This window comes from Aulostomus chinensis, chromosome 23 (assembly GCF_037954235.1).
Source record: "Aulostomus chinensis isolate RoL2024-O1b breed Wild chromosome 23, RoL_Achi_v1.0, whole genome shotgun sequence".
NCBI lineage: Eukaryota > Metazoa > Chordata > Actinopteri > Syngnathiformes > Aulostomidae > Aulostomus > Aulostomus chinensis.
Window position 1 is genome coordinate 755,436 of NC_141342.1, and position 18,521 is coordinate 773,956.

An 18,521-nucleotide genomic window follows, 5' to 3' on the forward strand; every position below is an offset into this window, starting at 1 on the left:
CGTTTGTCCACAGGTCAAAACGTATCAGTTCTACGATAAAGGCCTAAAAATTGTGAAATGTGTACGTTTTTTTTCCCTATTCTTTTCTGTTGGAACGCTGGTAGGTCATGTGACTCTTTCATGCGGGCCTCTCAAAACAAAAACATGGCGGCCGCTCCTGTCATTTTTGGAGGAAAGTGCCTTCTTCCAAGATAGTTTTGATTTAATAAAGCATTCTGATGACATTTCTAGAAAGAAATATGGATTTTGTTTTCATAATCTTCGCTCAGTTCTTGTGTATAATCTTTGGTTTGTTCGTTATTACGATGAATCTTTCACCTCGCGGAAGAGAGGCGTTTCAGTGTCACGTTTTCTGCTGTTGCTATGGTGGTTGCTAAGGACGCCATTATGGACGAGCGTCATTCCAAGATAGGTTTGATTTAAAAAACCATTTTAAGGACATTTCTGGCAAGAAATATACATTTATGTTCATAATATTCGCTCAGTTCTTGTATATAATCTTTGATTTGTTCGTTATTACAATGAATCTTTCACCTCTCAGAAGAGAGTCATTACAGTGTCACGTTTTCTACAGTTGTTATGATTAAAACCACGGAAACCTAAATGGCGTTTGTTATTGTATTTTTTTGTCGTTACATTGCGTCATCATCCGAGTTGATAATATATTTGTGATTGTTGACTAATAAAAATAATATAAAACATATTGCCCCAGGAATTACCATCAAAATATAAAATAGCTATGCTTGTTTGTTGTTGTTTTAGTGATTGGGTCTGGTGGGTCTGTCTGAAGGGTCTGTGACTTCTGCACTCCAAGAGCCTTTTGGAGCAGTATTGAGGACCAAATCTGGGTTCTGGTATTTCTCCTTAGGCTACATACACAAAACTTTACACACATAGTATAATGCCCCAGAGTAGCATGTGCTGGGACTTTCAGCCATCTAGGTGCTAAGGGGCCCAAGCACGGTCCCGGGGAATCCACTTACCCTAAGGGGCTCCTCAAAGTCTGGCCCTGCTTGCCTGGTTTCATTTGAGCTGAGGCCACCAAAAGTCACACCAATGATTGATGTCAGTTGTCACGACCCGGCTCAGAGATCGTGACATCGAAGGAGGGAGACGCGGAGTCAACGTGACACACAACTAATAATTTATTATTAATAACACAAAATCAACACAAGGCAAACCATAACGTACAATGGAGTGTGGTTATCAGTAGTGTCAGTGGTGAGTGCGAGTGTGTGCATGAGTGTACAGGGGGTGTATATGTGCGGTGTGATGGATGCAGAGAACTAAACAAGACATAACTCAAGAAACACAACCATCGCTCCGACGTGGGCCAGGAGGAGTGAGCGAGAGCCAGCCGGCCAGGTTGGCCGCCTGCTTTATAGCTGGGAGACGCCCGGGCCCAGGTGCTCCCAATTAGTCGGCAGCTCCGCCCCGTAAAGCTCCAACCTGAGAAGGGAAGGAAGTCACACAAATGATGCCACGCCCCCATGCCCGTGACCATGGTGACGTGACAACCCCCCCCCCCCCACAAAAACGGGGTCCCAAAAGGAACCCCGACAACAGAGCAAAAAACTAAAACAACTAAAGTGCGCGCCCACAAGCCAGCACGTGTCACTATGAACACCAGGAAAGAACAAATCCATTACAAAAGGACCAAGAGAGACCCACACAACCAACCAGAAGAGAACCACCACCAATTGTTCTGGAAGCATGACAAATCCCGAACCAACAGCCTACCCCAGCAACCGGTGCACCTGGGAAGCAAATTAAGAGGCAGGAGGAGGCCAGGAGAGAACAGCAAACAGAACACATGAAGACTCCTGGACATCACGTCTGCCACCACTTTCAGCCACTAGACACCGCAGCCAACGGGCCCCTCACCGTGTGCGAGAAAACCAGTTTGTTTGGACTGAACCCAGTGCTTTCCTGCGTGGCCTCTCTCACCGCCAGCATCAACCATGGCAGACCCTCCTCCCAGTCCCTACCCAGCTCTGTGCAATAAGTACGTAGGGCTGACCAAAGCCTCCTGACTTTTAGCATGGTAGGCGGAGCTCTGATTATGCTGTATTCGGAGCTGCTTTAAAACCTGAGAAAACAGGCGAGACGAGAAATTAGAACCCTGATCCGACTGCACAACCCTTGGGATACCAAACACGGAGATGAACTGGGAAAGGGCCCGAACAACAGCCCGGGTCGTAATTGTACGCAGAGGATAAGCGGCTGGGTAATGGGTACTCTGACACATGACCGTCAAAAGGTATGCTGCCCCCGACTTTGAGCGTGGCAGGGGGCCCACACAATCCACTAGTAGGTGTTCAAAGGGCTGACTGATGGCTGGGATGGGACATAATGGCACTGGTTTTAAAACCTGATTTGGCTTATCAGTCAACTGACAGGTATGACAGGTCTTTACAAAAGCAGCCACATCCTTCTTCAACCGAGGCCAAAAGAAATGTCTCAGTAACCGGTCGTATGTTTTCCTTACCCCGGCGTGACCTGACACGTCATGGGCTACCTTCAGCACCGACTGCCTGAGAGTCACCGGCACCACAATCTGCCACACAGGGTCGCCTGGTTAACTCCCGTCATGCCGCATCCACTTCCTGATCAGCAGTGAATCCTCCAAGAAATACCCACACACACAGTCATCGCGCTCACTCGTGGGCCGGATCTTCTGAAATAAACCCGTCAAGGACAGGTCCCCCTGCTGCTGTGCCACCAAATCACTGCGCGTCACTGACCCTGGAAAATCAGCCAAAGGAATAGCGAACTTTTCAGAAATTTCTGCCCCATCCACCTGGCCACCAGCACTAGACTTGGCCATGGCCCGTGTCACCGCACAGGCGGAAAAGACATCTGGGAAGTCACGCTCCACATTATCAAGTGTTGACCTCAGCAGCGGCACAGACGCCACAACCGGTGGGGGAACGTCAGGCCACACCTGGGCGCCAACCAAATTGTTCCCCAGGACAACAGACACCCCTGGGATCGGCAATGCCGGTCGCACGGCCAATTCAGCAAAGCCCTGGAAAAGGTCACACTCCAACCACACTTTGTGCAGTGGAACCCACAACACATTGAGGTTCATCACCCTAATAGGTACAGAACAACCTGTATCCGTCTCCTCTGAGAGTGGCAGAACCCCAGCCTAAATGAATGAGTCAACCGCCCCTGTGTCTCTCAACACCCGCACTGAAGTTTTGTGGTCGCTCTCCGACAGTGAAACAAAACCGTCACCAATGAATGGTTTGTAAGCTGCCAACTCAGGGGGGTAAGAACCTGCCTCTCGCAGGGGAACATTGGGCATCGCTTTAAGTGCTGATGAAACTGGCACAGCAAGGCCAGCGACCTTCGGCTTCCCCAACACAGCAGTCTTGGGTCTGCCATGAAGCACCGGACAGTCCTGCTTCCAATGTCCCTGTTTTCGGCAGTAATGGCAGGTTGTTTCTGTTTCACCCCCACTGCTCACACCCTTACCAGGGCCAGCAACCAGCAGAGTTTTATCTCATTGACAAAAATTATTTGCACCACCGGCAACACCCTTACTACCTTGGCCCCCCAGTGGGAACTCACCAAACCCGCACCTGTGGGTTAGCACATAATCATCCGCCAGAGCGGCAGCCTCTGCCACAGTCTCTGCCTTATGTTCGCTGATATAGGTCGCAACCCGCGTAGGAACAGAGTTTTTAAATTGCTCCAAGACCACAAGGTTACACAACCCGTCAAAGTCACTCACGTTGGAAGCGGAGCACCAGCAGTTAAAATGACACGTCAACTCACGTGCAAACTCCAAGTGACTTTGCTTAACCCCACGCTTCCACGATCTGAACCGCAGCCAGTAAGCCTCGGGAACCAGTTCGTAGGCTTTGAGGACCGCCAACTTCACCGATGCGTAACTATGGGAGTCCGCGTCACTCAGCGATGAATATGCCTCCTGGGCTCTGCCCGTTAACACACACTGCAGCATCAGCGTGCGCGCGGAATCGGGCCAGTTGCGCGCCTCAGCCACCCGCTCAAAAAGCGAAAAGAAAAGCTCCGGATCATGCTCCGAAAATTTGGCAAAAGCCGCAGGTTGCCCAGCACGTCAAAATCATCCGGAGACCCGAAAAGGTAACCGGACGTCCTAGGGCTAGCCTCGGCGGCACGGAGCTTACCCTCGCCAACCAGCGCCAGTCTCACCCGCTCAACCTCCAGCGGGGCCTGCTCACCCTGCTGGCACAACCTCTCCTTTTCGAGCTTGAACTTCTCCTGTTCTAACTGCAGTAGGAGAAGCTCCTTCTGCTGCTCGTACGATAAACTCGACGCCGACGGGTTCAACGGCGACTCAACTTCCGGCAGAACACCCTTCTCCTGCAAACTCGCTCTGAACACCGACTTCACTCGCTGTTTCTGGCCCCGATCATCAACTTCAACATCATAATGCTCAGCAATCCTGCACAGCTGCTCCTTGGTGAACAAATCAAGCAAGTCCCCCGAGGGGCAAGCAAAAAAGTCGTCCACTGACACCACCTTACCGCGAACCTAAGAATGAAGCGCACAAGTGAAGCCCCAACCGGTGCACTGACAGCCGCAGCGCAAGTGAGCAAGCGAACCCCACTAGCTCACTGCCTAGCCGTGTCTACCTACCTAACTCAACCCTGGTCTTCGTGCAGGTACAGGTGGCGGGTAATTACGCACAGTAAACCAGCGGACGAGTAGAGCAACCAGAAATTGGCGACCCACTCTGACCCACGGACGTGCTCCCAAGCATGTAGCTCTAACCATTTTCTCCTCAACACTAAAAGAAAACAAAAACCAGGCGAAACCCAAAGGAGCAACGCTTCTTTACCTTTCAGGGGAACACTCGCTCTCTACAAAAGCACACACAGCCAACACCAGGAACATTCAATTACCTATCGCTGAGCCGTCACGCCCGCGAACAGGACTCCGCGCCCTCCACCACGACGCGGCCACCGCTGGCACTGCGGCCACCGTAACTCAAGTGATGTCACAAACGAAACGCACCCGGAAGAGCGCCGAACACTGCCCGACCACCAGGCAGGACAGACAGAGGAGCCACAACCAACAGAACTACAAGGGTCCCGGACGAGCCCCCATATGTCAAGACCCGGCTCAGAGATCGTGACATCGAAGGAGGGAGACGCGGAGTCAATGTGACACACAACTAATGATTTATTATTAATAACGCAAAATCAACACAAGGCAAACCATAACGTACAATGGAGTGTGGTTATCAGTAGTGTCAGTGGTGAGTGCGAGTGTGTGCATGAGTGTACAGGGGGTGTATGTGTGCGGTGTGATGGATGCAGAGAACTAAACAAGACATAACTCAAGAAACACAACCATCCCTCCGACGTGGGCCAGGAGGAGTGAGCGAGAGCCAGCCGGCCAGGTTGGCCGCCTGCTTTATAGCTGGGAGACACCCGGGCCCAGGTGCACCCAATTAGTCAGCAGCTCCGCCCCGTAAAGCTCCAACCTGAGAAGGGAAGGAAGTCACACAAATGATGCCACAAATGATGGTGACACAGTGAGAGGACTGATTCTAACATTTTCAGCCATCTAGAAGTTACAGAGCTGAAACACAAGACCCCAAAACCCCTTCCGTGTTTGTTGCCAGAGATATAGTCGTAATGACCATAATGCGCCTCCATTACATATATATATATATATATATATATATATATATATATATATATATATATATATATATATATATATATATATAAAGAAAAACTGCTGCTGTCTTTGGGGCTTGTGCTTTGGGGCATCATATTATGTGTGTAAAGTTTGGTGTATGTAGCCCAAGTAGAAACACCAGAACCCAGATTTGATCCTCAATTCTACTCCAAAAGGCTCTCGGAGTGCAGCATTCACAGACCCTGATTTTGCCCAGTTTCACAAGGGAATAGTTTTTTCTCTTTGAACCTAGGAAGTTGAAATTTTAGTAGTTGTTCTGTCCTCCATAAGGATCGCATCTGTGGTGGTTTGACCCCCCTAAGTCCTTTCTGCTGTCCATAAAGGGCGTGGCAAAGTCCAGTAAAGTCTATCAATGAAGCATCATAACTTGGTCAAAGTTGCTCCAAATGAGATGAGATTTCTGGGAGGAGTTCACACCTCTGCCAGAAACCAATATGTAAAATTTTGAAGCCCCACCTCCTTCCTGAAGCTACTTCCTGTTTGGGAGGGGGTTATAGAATTATTCCACCAGATTATGATTCTATAAATTTTAGAGGCCTCACAGTTCAAGTTTCAGGTCTGTATCTACTGTAGAGGCCAAATGAGAGCAAAAGAGCAACAGGGTCAAAGGGTCAATTGGCCTCATGTCTCAGCCAGACCTCAAAGGGTTAAGTGAGCCTTTTGGAGCTCCTTTTTCTTCCGTTTTTTACTGTTTCTTTGTTGAGGCCTGCCTGCTGACCCGATACCGGTGAGCGTGTTACGTCATTTCCTGCCTGTAATACTGTCGCTGTGTTGTTCGACTTTCTCAATCCTCCCTCAGGTGTACTGCTAACTTAATCGCTTTAAGCACCACTGTATACAACGTTTTGGTGTAATACATAGGTTTCTGTCACTTAACTCTTTAGCAGGACTTTGCTCTGAAATTCCTCGTTCTATTTGTTATATTTGCCACAGGTCCGCTAGCTCACCTTAGCACACTAGCTATGGCCGCTCTCTCTCTTTCCGCCTCTCCCCCACCTCTCCCTCCCTCTCCTGCTCCATGTGCCAGATGTTTAGTTACTCCTTTGCCTCCTTTAGTGCTAATGGTACGTGTAAAAAGTGTAGTTTGTTTGTAGTCCTGGAGGCGAGGCTTAGTGAGTTAGAGACTCGGCTCCGCACCATGGAAGCTAGCGCTAGTCCTTTACCTTCAGGAGCTGCTCAGTCCACCTTCGCGGGTGCGGAGCCACCTAGCCTAGCCACCGCTAGCAGCTCCCCCGCAGCTCCCGAGCAGCCGGGAACTAGCCAGTCCCGCTGGGTGACATCACGAGGGAAACCTAGACGCAGTAAGCCCGTGTTTGCCCACCAACCCCTTCATGTTTCCAACCGCTTTTCCCCACTCAGCGACACACCCGCTGAGAGTGAAACTCTTCATGTCGGCTCTGTTGCTCGCAGCCCCGCTGTGAAGCCGACATTAGTCATTGGCAGTTCTGTTCTTCGCAACGTGAAGGTAGAGACTCCAGCGAGCATAAAGTGCATCCCAGGGGCCAGAGCGGGCGACATTGAGGGAAATCTAAAGCTGCTGGCAAAACGTAAGGTTAAATACAGTAAGATTGTAATACATGTCGGTGCTAATGACACCCGGCTTCGCCAGTCGGAATTAACTAAAGTTAACATGGCTTCGGTGTGCAACTACGCAAAAACAATGTCGGACTCCGTAATTTTCTCTGGCCCGCTGCCCAATTTAGCAAGTGACGACATGTTTAGCCGCATGCGTTCATTCCATCGCTGGATGTCTAGGTGGTGCTTAGATAACAACGTGGCTTACATAGACAATTGGAGCTCCTTCTGGGGAAAGCCTGGTCTGATTCGGAGAGATGGCGTCCATCCTACTTTGGATGGTGCATCTCTCTTATCTAGGAACATAGGCCAATTTATTAGCCATACTAATCCCTGACAAGCAACCAGAGTTCAGACCAGCAGGCAGAGCAGCAGTTTAACACGCCCCTGCTGGTTCCTTCGTGTTGTCACCCACCCAGCCTATAGAAACTGTGTCTGCCCTGAGGCTTTATAAGCCTGCACCCAAATCTGGAGGAGTAACTTATAGCAACTTAGTTAAAATTAAAACCACTGCTCCAGCAAACCAACCCAGTAAAACTATTAAATGTGGTTTGCTTAATATTCGATCTCTTGCATCCAAGTCTCTCCTAGTGAACGATTTAATTACTAATTATCAGATTGGTGTATTAGCACTCACTGAAACCTGGGTGCAGCAAGATGAGTATGTTAGTTTAAATGAATCTTCCCCTCCTGGTTACATTAACTACCATGTACCTCGCACCACTGGCAGAGGAGGAGGAGTAGCTGCAATCTATCAGTCAAATTTGGTGCTTAACCCTCGACCTAACAGTTCATATAACTCATTTGAGAGCCTTATTGTCAGCTTTTCCCACCCAGACTGGAAAGCAGAGAAACCACTCTTACTTGCTGTGGTGTACCGTCCTCCTGCACCTTATTCTGAGTTCTGAGAAGAATTCCCTGACTTTCTGTCTAACTTGGCACTGAACTCAGACAAAGTCATTATAGTGGGTGACTTTAACATCCATGTGGACGTCAATGATGATTCTCTGGCCACTGCGTTTAAGTCGCTTCTTGATTCTGTTGGCTTCTGTCAGAGGGTAAACAAACCCACTCACACTTTTAATCACATCCTTGATTTAGTACTCACTTATGGAATAGAAGCTGACCGCATCATAGTTCTTCCTCAGAACCCCGTCTTGTCTGATCACTCCTTAATTACATTTGAATTTACACTAACAAATTATATCCTACCTGGGGAAAAGTCCCGCTTCAGTAGATGTCTATCTGACACTGCTGTTTCTAGATTTAAGGAGCTTATTCCAGAAGAGCTTGCTGCCACATCTTGTAATAATATATTGGGCAGTTATGCTGATTTCACCCCCTCGCAGGTAGACTATCTTGTGGACAGCACTGCAGCAGCACTCCTTGGGACACTTGATGCCATAGCTCCCCTGAAGAAGAAGGTTATCAACCAGAAAAGAATAGTTCCCTGGTACAGCCCAGAGCTGCGTGCCTTAAAATAGAAGACCAGACAACTGGAAAGGAAGACATATTCCAGCCAGCACGAGGAAGTCCGCCAAGCCTGGAAGGAGAGTTTATTAATATATAAAAAAGAACTCCGTAATGCCAGAAGCGCTTACTACTCGTCCCTGATAGAAAAGAATAAGAACAACCCCAGGTTCCTCTTCAGCACCGTGGGCAGGCTCACCAAGAACCATAGTGCTGTTGAGCCATGCATCCCCAGAACTCTCAGCAGTAACGACTTCCTTTCTTTCTTTACTGAAAAGATTGTGAATATTAGAACGAAGATTGCCAGTAATGGAGGACAGACTACAGTCCCCATAGAAGCACCTCCCAGACTTGGTGCATACTTGGACAGCTTCTCCCCCATCGACCTGTCAGAATTAACTTCTGCAGTCGGTTCCTCCAAGTCAGCCACTTGTCTGCTGGATCCCATCCCAACAAGCCTCCTTAAGGATGCCTTCCCTCTAGTCAACACTTCTATATTAAATCAAATTAATCTTTCCTTAGTCACAGGTTATGTGCCACAGGCCTTTAAGGTGGCTGTCATCAACCCTTTACTTAAAAAACCTTCTCTTGACCCAGATGTGTTAGCCAACTATAGGCCAATATCCAACCTCCCCTACATCTCCAAGATCCTTGAGAAGGTTGTCCTGGAGCAGCTACATGAACATCTGCACAGCAACGAGCTCTTTGAAGCCTTCCAATCTGGATTCAGGTAACACCATAGCACTGAAACAGCACTGGTCAGAGTCTCTAATGATCTTCTTATAGCTTCAGACAGAGGTCTTGTCTCTGTGCTTGTCCTTTTGGACCTCAGTGCTGCATTTGACACCATCGACCACAGCATCCTGCTACAGAGACTAGATCATGACATTGGGATTAAAGGAACTGCCCTAAAATGGTTTAAGTCCTACTTATCTGATAGGTTTCAGTTTGTTCATGTTAATAAAGACCATTCGGAGTATAGCAGAGTTACATATGGTGTACCACAGGGTTCAGTTTTAGGACCGATTCTCTTCACTCTTTACATGCTCCCATTAGGTGACATAATCCGGAAGCACTCGATCAACTTCCACTGTTATGCAGATGACACACAACTTTACTTGTCGATGGAGCCAGACGACACAAGCCAGCTTACTCATCTGCAAGACTGCCTGAAAGACATTAAATCCCGGATGTCTTCTAACTTCTTAATGCTCAATTCAGATAAAACTGAGGTAATCATTTTTGGACCTAAACACCACAGGGACACACTCTTGAATCGGATCTCTACTCTATATGGCATCACCCTAACTTCGAGTACAACTGCAAGGAACCTTGGGGTCATTTTTGACCAGGACCTTTCCTTCAGCTCCCACATAAAGCATGTGACTAGGACCGCCTTCTTCCATCTGCGAAGTATCGCTAAGATTGGGAATATCCTTTCCCAGAGTGATGCTGAAAAACTGGTGCATGCATTTATCACTTCTCGGCTGGACTACTGCAACTCTCTCCTGTCAGGATGTCCTAAATACTCTCTAAAGAGTCTCCAGCTGGTCCAGAACGCTGCAGCGAGGGTTTTGACGGGAGTTAAGAAGAGAGAACACATCTCTCCCACTTTAGCTTCTCTCCACTGGCTTCCTGTAGGATCTAGAATCGACTTCAAAGTCCTTCTGCTAACTTATAAGGCTCTCAATGATAAAGCTCCATCCTATTTGAAAGAGCTCATTAGTCCCTACTGTCCGACCAGAATGCAGGTCCTTTAGTGATTCCCAGTATCAATAAAAACAGACTGGGAGGTAGAGCCTTTAGTTACCGGGCTCCTCTACTGTGGAACCAGCTCTCTCCATGGGTCAGAGAGGCAGACACTTTAACTACGTTTAAGTCCAGGCTTAAGACCTTCCTCTATGGCAGACCCTTCAGTTAGGACTGGTTCAGGTAGCTCTGAACCATTGATAGCTATGCTGCTACAGGCTTAGACTGCTGGGGGAAACATCAGGTTACATGGAGCCCTTCCCTCCTCTCCTCTCCTCTCCCCCTCTCTCCTCCTCTCCTCCCTGCACATTTTTGGAACTGTCATTACCATTACTTGTTGCACTTTGTAGTTTGGCCTTGGTGTCTCGCAGTCTCTCTGTGTTTCCACAGATCCACCAGAGCCCCAACCGCCGCCTGCATCGCCCCCCCCCCTCTTATTCCCTACTGTTACATTGGCCTGCGCTCCCCTTCCATGAACCAGTCTGCCATCTAGTCCCCCATCAAGCTGGCTTGCTCTCCCTGCCTCCCCTACCAGAAGCTTCCTTCTTCAGCTGTTATTAACATTTCCGTGTTTCCCACATTTTGTATTGTAAACTGTTTTCTTGTCTGTAACAACATCTACTGCACGTCTGTCCGTCCCGGGTGAGGGATCCCTCCTCTGTTGCTCACCCTGAGGTTTCTCAGATTTTTCCCTGTTAAAAGGGTTTTCTATGGAGTTTTTCCTCAGTCGATGTGAGGGTCTAAGGGCAGAGGATGTTGTTATGATGCCATGTGAAGCCCTTTGAGACAAACTGTTTGTGAAAACGGGCTATACAAATAAAATTGCCTTGCCTTGCCTTGCCTTGCCTTTGAAAAAAGGCCTGAAACCAATCTTGTTCCACGACAAACATGAAGAATGATCTTTGGGAACATTTTCACATCTTTAAGACCGCCTTGACTCCTTTTTATAGCAGGTGTCACTGAACAGCACAAAGCCTGCTATTTCAGCCCATCAGGCCTCATTTCATGATCAATTATTATTGTTTGAAACAAAGCTTAATATAAATTATTTATTTTTATTGTAATCATTTTTAACACCTTATAAGAGAAACACTATAAAAACATTTGAAAAGGAAGGATCAGAGTGTTGTACTGCAATACCTACTGTACAGCCTCAGAGACATTCAGGTATTGATTGCCTGAATGATTGATTTACCCCAGAAGAGGAACAGGTTTGTTGGAGCAGTAAAAATATACATATCAGAATGAAAAATGTTACATTTGAAAAGAAATTACATGACATTACCAGCACAATATATGAAGAACAGTTAGGATAAATTTAACTTGCCAAATAGTTTGGATTTCTTTAATTATATCCTTGATTAACCCAGACATAAGTATGGTTTATTCCACTCAACAATAAATCTGTAAATATAGCGTGAAATGGTAGAACTAAAAGGCCACCTCTGAGTGCATGAGTTAGCCTCTGTGACGGATGTGACGTCAGCAGACCGTGCCCATTAGTTTGAATCATTGTTTATATTCTTAATGCTGATTGTTAGATCTATAATGGTTACAAATGTACTTTGTAGGTTGAATAAACATCCAGAAATTCAATTAATTTGTTGATTGTCTTATAAATCAAAAGATAAAGTATTAAAAATATTTGTTTTTTTTCCTTGGAGTGAGCGACAACTTCCGGATTTTCTCACGGAAGAACAGGGGGGCCGACTTCCACGGAAGCGGATATATGGAATTCCTGGCGCACTTTCATATTATTTTTATTGAACAGCTGTAGTCAACAATCACACAAACAACAACAAACAAGCGTAGCTATTTTATATTTTGATGGTAATTCCTGGGGCAATATGTTTTGTATTATTTTTATTAGTCAACAATCCCACAAATATATTATCAACTCAGATAACGACGCAATGTAATGACAAAATACAATAACATAAACGCCATTTAGGTTTCCGTGGTTTTAACCATAACAACTGCAGAAAATGTGACACTGTAACGACTCTCTTCCGAGAGGTGAAAGATTCATTGTAATAACGAACAAATCAAAGATTATATACAAGAACTGAGCGAAGATTATGAAAATAAATGTATATTTCTTGCCAGAAATGTCCTTAAAATGCTTTTTTCAATCAAACCTATCTTGGAATGACGCTCGTCCGTAATGGCGTCTTGAGCAACCACCATAGCAACAGCAGAAAACGTGACACTGTAACGACTCTCTTCCAAGAGGTGAAAGATTCATCATAATAACGAACAAACCAAAGACAGACAGACAGACAGACAGACTACTTTATTAATCCCTTATGGACGTTCCGCCAGGGAAATTGCACCAAAGATTATACACAAGAACTGAGCGAAGATTATGAAAACAAAATGTACATTTCTCGCTGGAAATGTCATCAGAATGCTTTATTAAATGAAAATTATCTTGGAATAAGGCACTTTCCTCCGAAAATGACAGGAGCGGCCGCCATGTTTTTGTTTTGAGAGGCCCGCATGAAAGAGTCACATGACCTACCAGCATTCCAATAGAAAAGAATAGGGGGGAAAAAGGTACACATTTCACAATTTTTAGGCCTTTATCGTAGAACTGATACGTTTTGCACTGTGGACAAATGTAGCCTTTTCACGTTTTGACATGAGACCAGGTTGCCCCAAGACAATGTGGCACCTGAAACGACCACCTATATTGCCTATGCCTTAAGCTGGCCCTGCAGTTACCGTAGGAGAGCTGGACAGGGCCACAGAAGGTCTTTAACCAATCAGTGGGACTGGTATCTGCTCCTTTGTGCAAGGAGGACAGAGATGTGCCTTGAACCTGGCAAACTTTTAGGGATCAAAAGATCTGTGAGTCTGTTCTCTCTCACATTAAAATCAAGTCCAAGTGCAGATCCAACATGAATGATCACCTTGCAGCGTCTCCAACGTCAACTGTCCCATTGAGAAAGTAGCAATGAAAAAAATCCCAGTCCATAAGCTTTTTGTCTCTTTTTCTTTCATTACAGTCACAAAGCAATCACACTGATTTTCCAGGTCTTCAAACATTTGCAAAGCTGATGGAAAAATAAATGCTTGCATTTTCAAAATAGCTGTGCCACTAATTTGCATGACACTCAATTTTATAGTTCAGTTAGAGCAGTCCCTGAGATATGTTTTCTGGGTGATAAAGTAAACCTTGGCTCCAAATCCTCCATCTAGCTATGAAATCCTACATTTTCCGTAACAGATGGTGGCTAGTCATAGAGTATGATAAGACTGAGCAACTTCTCCATTAGCCCTTCAACCTTGGTTATTCTGCTGGTTCTTTAAGTCTGACTGTGGACTGGTTGTATTGTACAATACATACATATATACAAGATATATTACTTGCACCCCGTCAGAATGCTTAATTTACATACATTACATGTTGCTGCTGTCTGACTTAAGTATCTCAAAATTAAGGAATTATTTAACAGCTACTGCTACACTTTTTCAACTGTTTATGCTAGTGAGAAAATTTCAAAAAGGCCCAGCAAAACCTATGAAAATATGTTTTGGGAAAGTGGATACAAACCATCCATTTTCTGTCCACAAGTGAATTACCTAAACTATCAGACCAATATCAATTGAAACAAAATTTTCTTTGTGAAGATAACATGTTTAATGAGAGGAAAATGTACAGACAAGACAAGATGTTCATATATTACATTGCGTACCACAGCCCTTAGGCTGAATGGAATAAAATGTTTTTATGCATTTTTTTTATTTCTGTGTGGACTGTATGTTCGAGATATAATGTCTTTCCTTTCAGGCTGCATCTGCCCCCCTCCCACACACACAGAAATAGACGTAAATTAAATCATCTTCGTCACACACGTGCACATAAAAATAATCTGAACTAAATCTGCATACTCACTCTCACTCTCTCTCTCTCTTCCCCCCCCCCCCCCCCCCACACACACACAGACACACACACTAGAAAACCTGGCCAGTACTTTTCAGGACTGCACTCAAAACTCCATCTTACACAACAGCTTATTCAACAGTACCAGTTGCCGGAAACTAATATGACTATCTTAAAACATGGAGTAGAAGAGGAGGTAAAAACAGGAGATGGAGAGCAATTTAGAGTGCTGAAACAGAAGCTTGTTTTTAATCCAAAGATCGACCGATAGGATAAGGAAAAGAAGCTACCACAACAATGGTGATTCCTATTAAAAATGGCACAAAAAAGGCATATATATACATACACACATATATATATATATACACATATATATATGTGTATATATACATACACACATATATACACACACACACACACACATATATATATACATACACACATATATACTGTGTGTGTGTGTGTGTGTGTGTGTGTGTGTGTATATCACTATTCAGTGTAAACCAGTTGGACCAAACTTCATTGCTTCATTGCTGGTGTATGTGGTGGATCAGCATGTCATGTGTCAGTATGTATAAGCACGCATGCGTATGTGTGTTATTTTCCAAATAACCAGTTTTATACAGCATCAGGGATTTGGAGAACACACGAACTGCCAGGGGGCAGGTCAGCAGAGGAGGGTTTAAAAGCTTGGCACACAGAGAGTGAGAGTGGAGGAGGGGAAGCATCAAGGATGATGTAATCAAAAAAAAGCTGAGGGAAGAGGGAAACAGAGGGAGATACTTCAGTTGAAAACATGCTGCACAAACAAGGGCTAATTATCTAAACTATGATTTTTTTCTACATTAAACCACATTCAACATTAATAAAACGCTAACTGTAAAATACCAATTAGAACATCTTACTGTGGATACAATCATTCATACTTCATTAATGTGGTACTACATTTTTACTAATAATAATGCTAATACTATGAATTAGTAATAATGGATAATAATATAATAATAATGTAGTTTTAACATAATGTTTTTGAGTGGCACGGTGGTGCAGTGGTTAGCACTGTTGCCTCACAGCAAGAAGGTTCCGGGTTTGAGTCTCAGCTCGGGCACGGGATCCTTCTCTGTGGCGTTTGCATGTTCTCCCTGTGCCTGCGTGGGTTCTCTCCAGATACTCCAGCCTCCTCCCACCGTCCAAACTGGATACTCTAAATAGACCGTAAGTATGACTGTGAGTGTGAATGGTTGTCTGTTTATATACGTTGGCCCTGTGATGGACTGGCAACCTGTCCAGGGTGAACCCTGCCTCTCACCCAAAAGCCGCTGGGATAGGCTCAAGCCCCCCCTGCAACCCTTAACATGATAAGCAGAAGAAAATTGATGGATGGATGGAACATGATATTTTTGTATGATTTAATTCTTAAATACGACATAAATCTGTTCTTTTCTTTATTTGAAAATCTTTGTGTCAGTGGAGACTCGTATCCCTGGTCAAGTTATCATGTCTATGTTTTTTTGTGTAGCACCAAATTAGATCTACACTCATTTATCTAGAATGAACAGCAGTAGAACAACCCATCAGCAAGCACAGCAGTAAGGATGAAGAACTTGACCAATGTCAAGCAGACCAAGCCTTTTTAGGACTGGCCTTCTACTTTGGGTTAAAAAGCAGGAAAAAGAGGGAACCAATGCAATAAAGGAAAAGTGTGTTATTGCTTGTTTATCTTAAAATCCATGTCTGATATCATAATCAAGACAGAGAGGACAGTTTGTCTATTCTATGATCAATGTTAGTTGTGAGTTTTGTGCATATCTGGCATATGATACACCCGCCTCACTCAGAGTTGTCAGACTGGCTGATGACAGCTGGATTTACATGTTTTTAGGTTCATCCAAAGAATGTAAGTGGAAATGCATCATTTGCTGGTCTATCATACGATCTGCATATATTTGTCATAAAAATATGTCAATGCACATAAGCAATCTTCATTCCAGCACTCTGGCACCCACTCACTGTTCTCTGAATCTCCTGGGCAGCAGCTCTGAAAGTCATGTCACTTGAATAAAGACAATTTCTTTCTTCTGTAAAATAGTGTCAATATTGCTAATTAGTAACTCTGGCCTCAAGTGGTATCTGAGGCAGCACAATGTTCCATTTCCCTCTGAAGGAGAAATGAAAATACCCTCCTGTAAGGTAGTGTATGTACCTTTACTTCAGGCCATGGCTTTGTCTAGGAAATGTTACTGTAAGGGAGTTAACTTGATGTTGACTGTTGTGCTAATTTGATTCATTGGTGAATAAAACACTGTTACATGTTCTGTCAGAATTCCATCAAGATGGCCCCAGCATTACCAAGTTAAGTCCCAATTGGCAGCAGGAGTCGTATGACAGATTTCCCTTTCCAAAAATGCACTCTGATCCTCACTATATAGCAAGTATAAGAACACACACACAGGACCAGTAATATTATTGGCATAATCACAAATATTTCCATTGTCACAATGACAGAGTAGCACTGCCAGCCATACTAAACTGAACTAGAAGAGCAGTCTCTCAGATAATGAAAAGAGATAAGAGAAAAAGATGCAGACAGAAAAGTAAGAGGCAGAGATGGACTGTTCCACTTCAAATGTGCAGAGGTTTAAGTGGGGATGTACAGTCAGCTGTTATGTAAACATAATATCTTACGTCAAGATCTTAACGTGGGAATGGAGAAATATGGTTGAGCTTAAGAACTATTTAAGGCAAGCATCCCACTAAAATCATCCTACAGTCAAACAAAAAATAATCTCCATGGGTTGTTTTGTGAGCAAAGGGGTTCTCTATGAAGCCTACAGCAGAAAACAGTCATCTCCTACTAGCTGCCAGAACCTTTCAGGGGCATCAAGGCACAGTGTCCATCATCATAGTCATGAGGAGAAATTATAAACCAGGCTGTAATTCCAAGGTCTGCCATAGTTGGGACATTTAGCACGACATCTGGTATGGTGTTGCATCTTTGTAACCCATTTGGAGCCAGGTTGTGTTTGAGATTTTTTGTAATTCACTGAATTACATATATTGGGTTACTATCAGTGATTTCAACTTCAATTTTTTTTTGTGTTTGTGTGTGTGTGTTTGCATTTTTTGATTTCTTGCACACTGTCCACAAAAAGCCTGTCTATGGACTGCTTTGAATACTTGTCCTGCATAATTCTGTTACAATCCTCCAAAGCAAATCATAGTTTTTTCTTCCTAATACTATAAATGAAATGGGAGACATCATCAGCCTGCAACATGCATGTTGTACATTCAGCCAGTGCTTACTGTTGATCAGATCAGTGATTAAAAGGACATGTGACAAAAAACCCCAAAAAGCATTAACAAATAGTTTTACTTTTAAATTACAACCTTAATTGTGACCCAATTTGCCTACCATGGCTCTTTTCCATGGCTCCAACATCCCCCTCCAAGGGGCTAGTATGAGGCATTTTTTTGCAGCCAAGGAGTGACATTAAATCCACAGGCGTGCAAATAAATTAACAGTCTACATGTCTGTGACTGGCACTCTTTTACATATCGACAATGAATGCATACACAGCAAGAAAGCAAACTCTGGCGGACTGAGAAAAAAATATCCAGATATATGTGGAACTGTGCTACAGTGCAATCAGTGCATGAGAGTATTTTATGTGCCCTTTGTATCTTACCTGCTGCTTTCTTATTCCATATTAAACCAAAGAGTACAACTACAATTTGGGTTGCAAACTTTTCAAAACTCTTGTTACAGAGCCTGACATGGGAGTTTCACCCCTGTCCTGTTTGTGTGATGAAATATAACATCAAATCCATTTGATACCTGACCAAATACCAGAGAGGTATGATGAGATGCTGACATAAGCCTTCTTAGGCCCAGAGGGAAGTGGGAACTGGGGACAATGTGGCTCTAGTGTTGCCAAATCTTCATTATGGAAAGTCGCTCTTGGCTGTCTTAAAAGTTTCTAGAAGTGGCTAGATGATGCCATCTTGACATGCCATTTGCATGGAATGGGTATTATATGGCAGTGAGAGAGTAAGACTTTCCTGTTGATCTTTGTGCAATTTTATGTCACAATTTGACCATAACAATTGATAATGGAGGGCAGGACAGTGGTGCAGAGGTTAG

The 18,521-nt window shown here is 44.6% G+C and overlaps 1 protein-coding gene across 11 annotated transcripts in view; it reads right to left on the reverse strand.

Annotated features, from left to right (window-relative positions):
* Positions 1 to 18,521, reverse strand: part of ryr2a (ryanodine receptor 2a (cardiac)) — a 330,466-nt gene that overhangs the window by 267,956 nt on the left and 43,989 nt on the right. The gene's annotated exons all lie outside the window — the stretch shown is intronic.